This window comes from Cololabis saira, chromosome 21, assembly GCF_033807715.1.
Source record: "Cololabis saira isolate AMF1-May2022 chromosome 21, fColSai1.1, whole genome shotgun sequence".
Classification (NCBI taxonomy): domain Eukaryota; kingdom Metazoa; phylum Chordata; class Actinopteri; order Beloniformes; family Belonidae; genus Cololabis; species Cololabis saira.
This window is the reverse complement of record NC_084607.1, coordinates 4,333,264-4,345,227: the sequence shown is the minus strand read 5'-3', so window position 1 is coordinate 4,345,227 and position 11,964 is coordinate 4,333,264. Positions and strand designations below refer to the sequence as shown.

The window sequence follows — 11,964 nt, the reverse complement described above, 5'->3', positions numbered from 1 at the left end:
ACAAAGAAAGCGACCCGTTGAACCCCAGTATTTCTGCCTGACTGCATTCCCAGTGTGTTGAGCGTTAGGCGACTGTGCTTCGGCGACCCTCTGTTCAGCAGCTTGTCAGAGACACCGGGGGTCCAGTCACGACGCCGCCAGTCAGCCCGCAGGTGCTGCGGATAACGCTGTCGAGATCAGCGGGACGGGAATAAATGGAAAAGCAGAGCGAGCCGCGAGTGCGCAGACCAGAGTAATAAGAGTCTGCGGTGAACCCTGCGAGCTCCGCAGATGGATGGATGTTAGAATATCTCAATGCAGAGTTTTTCCTCTTGTAAGCTGCACAGTTATCACAGTCTCGACCCACAGAGGGAGGCGGCGGCGATAGCGCCGTCCTTAACTTTACTCGGTGGTATCCTCTGTGCCTGTGCATTACTCTCCCCCGCCCAAACAACAGATAGAGATCTATAACTACGACTGCCAGTCTGGAGGGAGTCGGGGGGGCGTGGGGGGGCTTTGTTAGACTACTAGTTCCTGCCTGCACCGCCGTGCTCCTGCATGGGTAAAGAAACAGCTTTACACACTGACCTCAGAGCTGTTGTTTAATCACCAGGGCATTTTAATGGCTTGTCAGAGTAATGAAATATGGTTGGAGGCTACCTGGTGCAAACATTACGATAAATCCCTCTCACACAAGCCTACGCAGGCCTTAATGGTTATAAATCATCACTTTGGGGGGAGAAAAATGACAGCTATTAAAATAATGAATGGGATGATTAATTTTTCACATTAAAGATTAAAAGCGATGAGAGGTATCATCAGATATTTGAGCTGCCGTAAACGTTTGAAAGTGAGAGCTTATTTTCCGCACTTTATGACGCCCTCCGTTTCTTCACTGTCATCCAAGTTTCTGCCCCCTTTTTTTTATCTTTCTATTCATTTTTTTTTTAATTCCCGTCTCTTTTGTGTGCTGGCCGGGTCAGCCGTCGACTCAGGCGTTCCTCACACCTAATTTGCGCTCTTGTAAAAGTGCTCAGAGAAGAAAAAAAAGCCTTGAAGAACACTCATTGCTGCAGGCAGTACAGGACCCTCTCAGCTCTCTGCAGGAGCTCCTCAAGGCTCTTACCAATATTATTTCATTCTTTTAAAGCCTCCGCACCTCCAGCCGCTCACAAAGAGAATAAGAAGTGCTGAGCAGAGGTAGTTTGCTTTGTTTTTTTGGACCTTTTAAACATTTTTTTTGGGTTCCTCTCCCTCAGTCGCTGCATCTGTTTTTTGCTGCCAGCGAGAAGTTTCTGCTTCAAAAGTGCACGTCGAACAAAGAGGGGGGAGATAATCGCACATGCTCACTGAGCTGGCATAAATCCCTATGTATAGACAAACTGTGACAAGCTTTCCCTCTCCATCAGATGGCTCCCAGGAGAAGGTGCGCTATCGCATTCATTTCCAGGGGGACCGGCGCTGTTGTTCAAACATACATCACCCAAATTGCAAAGCGAAAGACTGCATGGAAAAATCATAATTAGAACATTAATAACCATCCATGTTAGAGAGCATAAGTGAGTTTTTTTTTTCCATGATAGATGGGAATGTAAACAAAAGGCAGGAGAATAAGAGGTTCAATTAAATATCCCAAACTGTCTGAGCTTAGACGCGAGCGCGGCTTCCTCCACTGTTGGCCAATTATTTCTGTTTTCTCAGGCAGTGATTGGCCTGCGTGTCCGTCTGCAGCCTCATAAGTGTTATTCCGAACATCTCATTGAAGCAACAGCTCCATTTGTTGGCAAGAACGGCATCCTTTATTTCAAATCCACTCCAAGTAAAGCCGGTGTTTGTGCAGCCAAAGTTATTTAGGAACAGGTGGGACATGTAAGCAGTAGGGGTGTGCAAACAAGGGTACCTCACGATTCGATTCGATTATTGGTGCCACGATTCTTCGATTATTGTGATTTTTAATGCTTTTTTCCATACAAGATTGATTTTGTCTTCATCTGTGGCTACATTTGTAAATAAATAGCCAATCAATTAACTCAGTTCCTCTAACAACACTCATTAAGTAAATAAGAAGGTTTTTTGAACATTTGACATGTATTTTTCAAAGACACAGAATAATGTATTTTATGACTATGTAAACATTTGCTCTTTGACTTACTTAACTTTGACCAGGGAAAGCTATACACTACTTCTTCTTTAGCGGATAGAAGTAGAAGCAGATTTCAAACAGATAAATAGATAATTAAATAGCGGTTATTTTCGTTTTAATCAGCAAAGTTGCTGCCGTGTTAAAAGACACAGTTAGGAAAAGATCTATTTAGGTACAAACATGTACATCATTTACAGTTCAAAATCCTTCTGTACATGTAGTAAATATCTAATCTAACAACATAAATATCTGCGGCTTGTATATCTTTTTTAAATTATTTAAAAAAAAATAGAGCGGATGCGGCTTATATGCAGGTGCGGCTTATAGTCCACAAAATACGGTACTTCAAACTGAAATAAACAAGTCACAAATAGCGATCAATTACTCATCAAAAGAAAGTTACCTCCACCACCTCAATCCCCCACAAAAAAAACGAAAGCAGGTCGGAAATCAGAGCTAAACACGCACGTGTGTCTTTTGCAGATGCACATTTAACTCATTAAAAATAGTCAAACTTCTTAACTATAGCCAATTTATTATATATTGGCTACACTTGCATGAGAGCGCCCTCTATTGGCGGAAAACACTGAAAACGGTCAAGCCCTGGATTTAATGAGTTCATTATTTCAAGTAAACAAGATATATGTACTTCCATCAAATGTATTTAGTGTAAACATATCTGCCATATTTCAAGTGAACAATAAGAAATGTGCATTCTTGAAAATGAAATGATTCAGCAGCTTATTCAGTCTGGAATCTGGATAGGATAACTTAAAGGAGCTTGAGGCCGGATTGTGGCTGGATTTATGAAAAAAATGCGTATACATTTTAAGTTTTCTAGTAATAATGTCAGATGAAGCGTTCCAAACCCAAAAGAATGATCCTCTAGTGTATCTCTCCTTTGCCTTGAACAGACTGTGTGCTGCAGAATGTGCTGCAATTCGGTCCCGAATTCCCGCGCTGTCCTGCGGATGTGACGTCACATGACGCTGCATGTGCGCAGAGCCGGATTAAATAAATGGACTTCACTAGGCAGACTGTGATTTTTGGCCCCCCCTCCATCGATGTTATTTATGAATTGAAATCTTAAACTTACCAAAGTTACTAATAAAAGTTAATTCACATTTTACATAGCATTGTCATAGTCAAGTTGGTTCTTTGTATTCCAAAATAAGTCATGTGTTGTATATTAAACAGTCTATCAGACTATTTTTTGATTTTTATTATTTATACGTTATTACAACGCTCTTACAATGCTATTAAATTATCCTTATCTTATCGATTGCGAGTATCATTGTTAGGGTATTAGTACCAGTAAATCACCAATAGGTGTCAGCATTGCTTTGTAAACAGAGTAAAATAAGATAAATGTTTTAAGCTATTGCATTTTGCAGAAAATCTTAATTAAATGTGTTGATTAAATTGAATTGTTAAATAAATCTACAATCAAATCTACAAAGACCAATAGAATTTGCAGTAAGACAAAGTGTGCTGTAGTATGTATGTCTGTATGTGTATATGTATGCGTATATATATGTATACTAAATATAGTAATAATGCACATATATATAGTACCCCCAACGGCCGTCGTGGTGAAGGGTGGCGCTAGAGAGTCTCATTTCTTAAAAGGAGCCTCATGCTCCTTTTAAAAAAAAAAAAAAAAAAAAAAAAAAAAAAAAAATTAATTAATCGATTCCAAATCGTCACGTGACGCATCGCGATGCATCGACACATCGATGAATTGCACCCACCTCTAGTAAGCAGCTCCTCTGACATTTCCTCCTATTGTTTTCTGTGATTCCTACTACTGTTTTTTTTGAGCGATTTGTCTTTATTTCTTCCTTTTTTTGGTGGGGGGGGGTGAAACACGTGTGACGGCCGCCCACGCCTCCTTCACGCGCCTCCGGCCCTCGTCTCGTCGCCCGCTAATGATCCAGGGACGGCGAATAAAGGGCTGCTCAAACAAAATGGCCACCTCGGCTGCCCACTTATACCTCAACCCTCCCCTCCGGAATCAATCCTGACATTTCATTCTGCCCTTATAGAAGGTAATGGTGCATTCAGAGGTTGTTACCGATATTGTTGAAATGGTACCGCTTGGTTTCATTGGATAGACATACTGTAACCCCTGCTGCAGGATGTCTTGGGCTGCTCCCTCTTTGCTCGCTCTCGCTCGGCCTCGCTCGCACGCACCTCTCTCGCCTCCGACGCCGAGATGTCGGTGTTTACGGGCTCAAAACGGGAGCAGCGCTCTCTCATTTTCCTCTTAACAAGTAACCGACCAGACTTTTGTGTTTTTTCCTCCCACTTTTGTGTTTCGCTCGACATGAAGTGAAAAGCCCCTTTTAAGTCTCGCTCGTCAATACGCTGGTTCTAATATATTATTTACCGCCTATGGGCTGTACATCAGAATGAGCTCAACAACTGTTTCGGGTTCTGCAGTCGTAATCATGTGGAGGGGAAATCACAGAGCCAGATGTCTGGCCCCCGTTTTACAGCGTTTATGTTTTCCTCCGAGTTTATGTAAAATTCATCCTTCCCCTGTTTTATTTATTCCCCCGTTTTCGCCGACCCAACAATTAGTCAATTCCCAATCAACAAGAGAAAAGAAATTGCTTTTAATTACTTTTGATAAATGACAAATTGCGTTGGCATGCCTCTCTTGCAAATGCTTAATCAGGTGCCGTGCGGCGGCGGCGGCGGCGGGGAGGGGGGGATCGGGAGAAGGGATTTCTGCTGGGATGAAATCAATGCTCTTACTCTCCCTCTCTCTCCATCTCGCTCTCTCTGCGGTTCAGCGGCCGGGCTTCTGGGCATCGGCCAACCGGAGGCCCGCTCAGATCCTCCAGTCAGCAGAAAAGGCTCCTGCTTTATGGGAACAGTCACACTCGCAGGCAAAAACATGCTGTAGCGCTCAGATATATGTGCTTTATATAAGGGCGGCGCGGCCGGCGCTCATTGGCTGCCGTGTTTGCTCTTCAGATAGAATCCAAACACCAGATTCAGCAGGCATCCAGACACAAACATAAGTCACTAATACTACAACTCGCAGGCAGCGACGACGGAGCTTTGGAAACGTGTGGAAAATTAAATAGAAGCTCTCTCTCCATCATTAAATCCCAGCCCGGCGAAGCCGCCGTTCTTTTACCAGTTATTAACAGCAAGCATTGACTTGAGGGAATTTTAATCTCCGCTATTGTCTCTCCAGCAGCTACAGAATTAGTTTTGTTGTTGCGGTTTGATTGTTTGAAACCGTCGAGCCTGTAAAGAGCCCCAAAAACAAAAACCTGCAATTACATGGCTGCGTGTTTCCCGTTGCATCTGCACGTGAAGCGACTCGCACACGCCGCGGTTTGCTGGATGCAGAGCCGTGTTTTTACTGACCTGTGACGGAGCCAGACGCTGCTTCCAAACCTTTAATCTCCCGTCTCCTCATCGCTCTGAAAACTAGACATGATGACAAAACATGCACGCAGAGTAAACAGTCAGAGTACTTTAGTAGCGTCAGTGATGACTCCAACGCAGAGTTAGACCTCTGTAATGATCATTTTATCAATAGATCCATGGATTAATTACATAAGTCATTAATAACGAGTCATCATGGCCCCTTTTGATGTGATGTTTGTCCATCACGTTACTCTGAGATCAATGATGCGTCACACTTGTTATTAAATAACTCGCCGCTTCTGCCGTGAAGCAGCTCGACCGTAAATGTGGGTAAATGTCAGAGGCGGAGATTCAAACCCCCTCAGGGACCCGGTTCCCATCCTGGACTCGTCCTGGTCCACTAAATGAACCCAAAACATGTAAAGAGCAGGGGCCTCATCTATAAAGCTTGCTTGCGCAGAAAAAGCGCCTGAAAGTTGCGGAAGCCACCATCTACGCAAATCCTCGGATCTAAAAAGAAAAAACTAACCGAAAAATCTGCTTATCTTTACGGCAACCTGGACCCTCCCGTAAGAATTTACTTAAGACACGGGGAACTGGCGACGCAGGGATTGAGGTGGTGAAATGAAGCCAGATTCATGTCATACTCTTAATAATGTCATCACACATCACAACATATATCAGACTTAAAATAATAAAATAATAAAATAAAATAAAATAGCGCTGATCGTGTTCCTCTGTGTGTGAAGCTCAGTCAGTCAGGACTCTGGTGCTGCTGGAGCTGCAGCCTCTTCTTCACACGCTTTAGGACAGAACAAATGAGGGGCTGCGTTTAGGGAGCCCCACGGAGCCCCTAAAGGGACTCAGATTTTTTTTCATATATATGAGTTTTACGCGCGCGTGAAACCTTTACGTGCAGGTGTATGGTGCCTAAATTAGGGTCCCGCGTTAAAACGACGCAGAGCCTACGGCGTAGGGGTACGCGGCGACGCGCACCTACGCCGTAGGCTCTGCGTTGATGTAACGCAGAACCGTAAACCCGCCCTGAGCAGCTCTGAGGGGAGACGGGAGAGGAGGAGGGGGAGCGGGGGTGAAGCGGGGCTGCGGGGCCGTTCTCGTATCGCTTTCATACAGTGTCTTGATAATTTGCAATTTAAGGCTGATCCTACCGTTAGTTTTTAAACTGTAAAAAGTAAGGGGAACAAAAACATGATTTTGAAAAGACAGGGGGACGTGTGTCCCCCTGTTGCGCCGGGGAACTCACGGCGTTTAGCGCAGCAACGGCTTGCTGCCACTCACTCGCTTTATTTTATTGTATACTATTTATATAGTTATTCTAACTTTTACTGTGACCACCAAATAATGTGGTTTTCCTGTCCTCCACATCATCTACAACATCTCTGTCTCCGTGAAAGTCAGTGTCACGGTGGCTGCTACTTCTAATTCATTCTGAAGCCAAACAGGCTGCAGAAAGCCACTGCGCATGCTCAGTAGGCTCATCCATATGCATTTATGGGCGTGTAGAGGGCGGGATTAGAGGCGGATTCAGCTGCGCAGGTCTGTGATTCATAAAGGAACGTTGCGTGCAAATCTGCGTGCACATGGTTTTATTGATCCGGATTTTTTTTTGCGCGCCGGCATTTTCGGCTTTTGAGCGTACGTGCACTTTTAGTATGACTCCTACGCAGTCCATTTTAAATGAGGCCCCAGGTCCTTACAAAGTCTTAAAAAGTCTTAAATTCCATTTTCCTAAAATAAGGCCTTTAAATGTCTTAATTTGTCCTAAATCTCAATCCATGGGTCTTAATTTTAGAGAGAATTTATCCGTCATCATTAAAACGTTTTCTTACACTTTGAAAAGGAAAAGTGTATTTTATTTTGAGGAGAAATAAACCTGTTTACCAGTTGTTTGACGTCTCGGTCAGGGTTGCCAGGTTGAGCAGGTTTCAGCCCAATTGGGCGGGTTGATAAAATTTGGGCTGCTTTTCATGGTTTTTACTAAATAATTAGGAGAAATTAACAACAAAAACGTTTCCATTGTGGCAGAGAAAAGTAGAAACTTACACAATAAACTCACTTTATACTCATTTTATTTCCTTCTAGTTTTTGTTTGGAGCCTGAACTTTTTTTGGCTTCATTTGTTCATGACTTGAAATTTATTACACATTTAATAATTTTGGGTTTTAACATGCAGAATGTATGAGTCGAGCTGGTTTTTCATTATTTCGGCGGGTTTTGCATCGCGTTTGGGCTGGAACCGGTCAGATCTGGCAACCTCGACCTCAGCGCTGGATTTCTTAGACGAGGCAAGCAAATATGGGTGAATGTAAATTTAGCGACAAATGGCTCAAATTCCAGTTTCTCTGGACATTGGGTTCAAAGTGTCTTTTTGGTCTTAAATTTTGTTGAAAATGGAATTAAAAAGTGTTAAATTTAACTTGGTCAAACCTGTAGACCCTGAAAGAGACAGAATGACACTGGGCTTCATGCATCATGAAGTGTGGGTGTCGCCCTTGTTTCACCATCATCATTATATCCTTAAAATATTTAGATATGCGTTTTTTACACGTATATTATACACATATATTTTACACATATATTTTTTACTCTCTCTTTTGTTGCCGTTATCATTTTATAAACACAGTAAAGGCCAGAATGTTGGATTTTCATGATTTGAGGGAAGTTATCCTATGATTATTTTTTTTTACAGGACGCTGGCGGTTCACATCACGTTGAATTTCAGACTAAAGGTTTCTACGTTAAGATCTAATTATGAGCTCGATGCTTCCGGGATCTTATCATGTTAAAATTCCCGTCTCGAGTTGATTAAATGAGTTTTGTTCACCGGCCGTAGCGGCTGAGCCGACCCGTCCCAGGCCCGGCCTTTGTGTCGCCCTGGTTTCACCATCGTCATTATATCCTTAAACTACTTAGAAATGTGTTTTTTACTCTTTCTTTTGTTGCCGTTATCATTTTATAAACACAATAAAGGCAAAATGTTGGATTTTCTTGATTTGAGGGAAGTAATTCTCTGATTTTTCACTGAATTCTCGCTTCCTTATATTGAGCTCGCTGCGCTGCGAAGGGAAGTAAGGTTTAAAAGAGACGGACCTACAAGCACAAGCACTGCTGTAAAACAGTAAAAAAGTGTAAGATTGAAAGAATAAGAAATATAACTACAAATGCAGGTCTGAGAGCCAGATCATCTCCACTTCCTGTTGAGCTCCGAAATAAAATAAAAAAAAAGGAAGTGAAGTCACAAAGGACTTAAATGGAGACAGTAATATAATAGCTATCGAGGCTACACCTCTACTCGCTGCTGCACATGTTCCTTTACTGATTGAAATCAGCTCAGAATAGGTATATAAAGTATATAAAGGGTGTTTTTTAGCATCTGCACAGAAATGCAGTTGATTTTTGGCAGGAAAAGTTGTTGTTTGAGGCCAAGTCGCTGCAGCGGTCAGGTGCACTCGTATCAGTCACCTACCAGCTCTTATAAATACAGATATAGATGCTCAGGCCTCTGGCGGTGAGAGGAGTTTCTCAGAGCATCTAATCATGGAGAAAGAAAAGGAATAAATAAATGGAGATGGCCGGGTTGTGACCCGAACTGATGTGAGAATCTGGTACCGCTGAGCTGCTGCTGCTGCATCTGCTGCTGCTGCATCTGCTGCATCTGCTGCCGCTGCCGCTGCTGCATCTCATCTCCGTGGGATGCAGGAGACATAATAGATAAATATTAAATAAAATACCGTATTTTATGGACTATAAGCCGCTACTTTTTTCATAGGTTTAAAAACCATGCAGTTTATACAAAGGTGCAGCTTTTCTGTGGATTTTTCTTCCACCGCTCGGGGCGCTCTAACCGGAATTAGAATCAAAACTAAGACAAAATAAATGCAAAGAAGAATACACTACTTCTTCTTTAGCAGATAGAAGTAGAAGCAGATTTCAAACAGATAAATAGATGAAAAAATACCAGTTATTTTCTCTTGGTTCTGTCCCGTTTTAATCAGCAAAGTTGCTGCCGTGTTAAAAGACACTGTTAGGAAAAGATCTATTTAGGTACAAACATGTACATCATTTACAGTTCAAAATCATTCTGTACATGTAGTAAATATCTAATCTAACAACATAAATATCTGCGGCTTGTATATCTTTTTTAAATTATTTAAAAAAAAATAGAGCGGGTGCGGCTTATATGCAGGTGCGGCTTATAGTCCACAAAATACGGTACTTCAAACTGAAATAAACAAGTCACAAATAGTGATCAATTACTCATCAAAAGAAAGTTACCTCCACCACCTCAATCCCCCACAAAAAAAAAATGAAAGCAGGTCAGAAATCAGAGCTAAACACACACGTGTGTCTTTGCAGATGCACATTTAACTCATTAAAAATAGTCAAACTTCTTAAATATAGCCAATTTATTATATATTGGCTAAAGTCTGTAGCTTATATACGACCAACTGGTCATTTTACCACTCTTTTTCTACAGAGGTGAATGCAGAGAGCGTTAACAAGTCGTTCAATAAATGTTAATCAGGAACTACTGGAAAAACTCAAATTTCCAGTCTAGACAGAGATGGAGACAGATTTATATCTGAGTGGCAGCTCAGGTGTTTGTGCTACAAAGTCTTATTTCAACAACATCCCCACCTTCAAGTGAAGCACGAGTTTCCTCGTGTTTTGTCTTTTTTCCTCTCTTGCTCCTGATTTGTGACGTCTTTTGGATGAAGAGTTGAAATCTCTGCAAGCTCTGCCTGCACCTTCTGATTGGTCAGATTTTGGGGGCTGCCAATCATTGCACGGCCAGATTACTCATAACATTCAGATCTCTTTTCTCCTCTCCTCCTCACGGTAGCGCAGGGGTCTTCAACCTTTTTTAGCCCAGGGACCCTTGGAGGAGAGAAAAACAGAGCAGGAACTCCTGCTTGTAATTCTTATTTTTTTTTAATGTGTCAAGTTTTAAACCTGGCTTATAATAACTTTTGAAAGTGTTTTATTCTGCTTATATCACCTTATTAAACAATTCCTGACTGGATTATTAGCTACATGTGTTTACGGTTGATGAAACTTTGGCCTCGTCAGACGTGGAAGGAGTAACGTTAGGCCGATTGTAACGTTACAATCTCCAGCTTTAGGCTTTGTTATTGTCACTAATTTATCCATCAGGTCGAACTAGCGTTTAATATGAAATAGCCAACTCAATTTTGCAAACAAATTTTCTTTTCCTAAACAGCTAACTAGCTCGTTTTTCCGCTCTAAAGTTGACTTTAGTCACATGACTCACGTCAGGGGAATCATTTATGTAGAGTTGTAGACTAAATAGTTATTGTCAAAAGTAGATTATTATCGCCTGTTAATGGAGTTTTCTCAATCATATATAGCCTATATATTATTATTTTAATTTGTTTAAACTCACACATTATTAGGGCCCGAGCACTTACAGTGCGAAGGCCTTATTGTATCTGTAGGAATCTTTCTTTATTTATTTTTCAGACGAATTGAGGGCCTTTTTTCCCCCTAAACGTGCCCCAAAAGTCACCAAATTTTGCACGCAAGCCAGGCCTGGTGCAAAATGTGATATTTAATGGTTTGCATTAATGGGCGTGGCCTAATGGCTCAACAGCGCCCCCTAGAAAACTTTGTGCCTCAAGCCCCACAATACGGTTTGTGGCCCCCCCTTCATCTGATTGGTCGATATGTAATAGTTCCTACTTTCTGCCATAACTTTTGAATGGTTTGATATAGAGAGTCGTGGGTGGTGTCATCTGCTAAATGTCCAGGCCTGAAGAATCTACATCAAGTCATACAAACTTCCACTGCAGCCTGAACGTGCGCAAGGGTGCGAGGGCCCGTTCATCGCTGCTTGCAGCTTTAATTTTGGTTAAAATTGCCTTTATTTCTTTTTTAAGTTGGCGGACCTCCTGCACCTCCGCGGCCCCCCATACCCCTCATATGTGCGCACCCATTACGCACATGCATTGCCGATCAAATGCATCGCCTCGTGCAAAACGTGTCCCCCGATGGAAGACGAGGCCCTACGCACAGCGCATGTTCTGCGTTTGTATGTACGAAACCCCCGGTGCTGATTCTGGAGCTGTTCTGACTCCTCTCCGTCTGTTTGCAGGTCCTCCAGCACCCGTGGCAGCACCAGCACCAGCACCAGCACCAGCGTGACCCGACCAGGCCGACCGGCTTCACCTGTACATGGAGACCCCCAGCTGGGCAGGTCAGACCCCTCTCTCTTCTGTCTCACTCCTCCCTCACTCATAACCGGGATGCTAATCCCAGTGTGATGAAACATAGATGGATTATTGAATAAAAAGACAACAAAGCTGTCCAGCGTCCTGCAGCCGCAGCGTTTCTGCAGGCCTAAGCTGCAGCCAGACGTCTGAGAGTAAATGAGCCCATCAGCACAAGTGCGTACGATAAGGGCAGGGATGCAGCGC

General features: G+C 42.7%; 1 long non-coding RNA gene across 1 annotated transcript in view; it reads left to right on the top strand.

Moving 5' to 3' along the window:
- LOC133422408 (uncharacterized) overlaps window positions 1-11,745 on the top strand; it is a 453,225-nt gene extending 441,480 nt beyond the window's left edge. The window contains exon 5 of the long non-coding RNA XR_009770741.1: window positions 11,643-11,745. This is a non-coding gene — a long non-coding RNA (uncharacterized LOC133422408). The remainder of the gene's footprint in view (window positions 1-11,642) is intronic.
- Window positions 11,746-11,964: the final 219 nt, after the last annotated feature.